The following is a 354-nucleotide window of genomic DNA, read 5'->3' on the forward strand; positions in this document are numbered from 1 at the left end:
CTCCAGGGGCCACCCTAGGACAGATCGGAGGTGACACAGAGAGCAAACAGTTAGGCCCTAACGTGGAGAGAGGGGTGGTATAGGGGGGTGTACAGGCACCACGGTGGCCTGAAAAGGAGGCATCAAGGGTTGAGGGTGTCACACAGACAGACAAAAGGACAGAGGACAGCAAGTGCCAAGGCCGAAGTGTGAGGCTACAGGGTGTGCTGGAGAACCCCAGGTCCTTCAACTCTGCGGGAGCTCAGGCAGCCAGGCAGGTTGTGACTTAGGCTGAGTCCCTTGAAGAGATCAGAAAGGACCGTGATAACTACCGTTCATAGCAGTACCCACATCTGTGAGCCCTCGCCTCGTGCC

This window comes from Phacochoerus africanus, chromosome 9, assembly GCF_016906955.1.
Source record: "Phacochoerus africanus isolate WHEZ1 chromosome 9, ROS_Pafr_v1, whole genome shotgun sequence".
Taxonomy (NCBI): domain Eukaryota; kingdom Metazoa; phylum Chordata; class Mammalia; order Artiodactyla; family Suidae; genus Phacochoerus; species Phacochoerus africanus.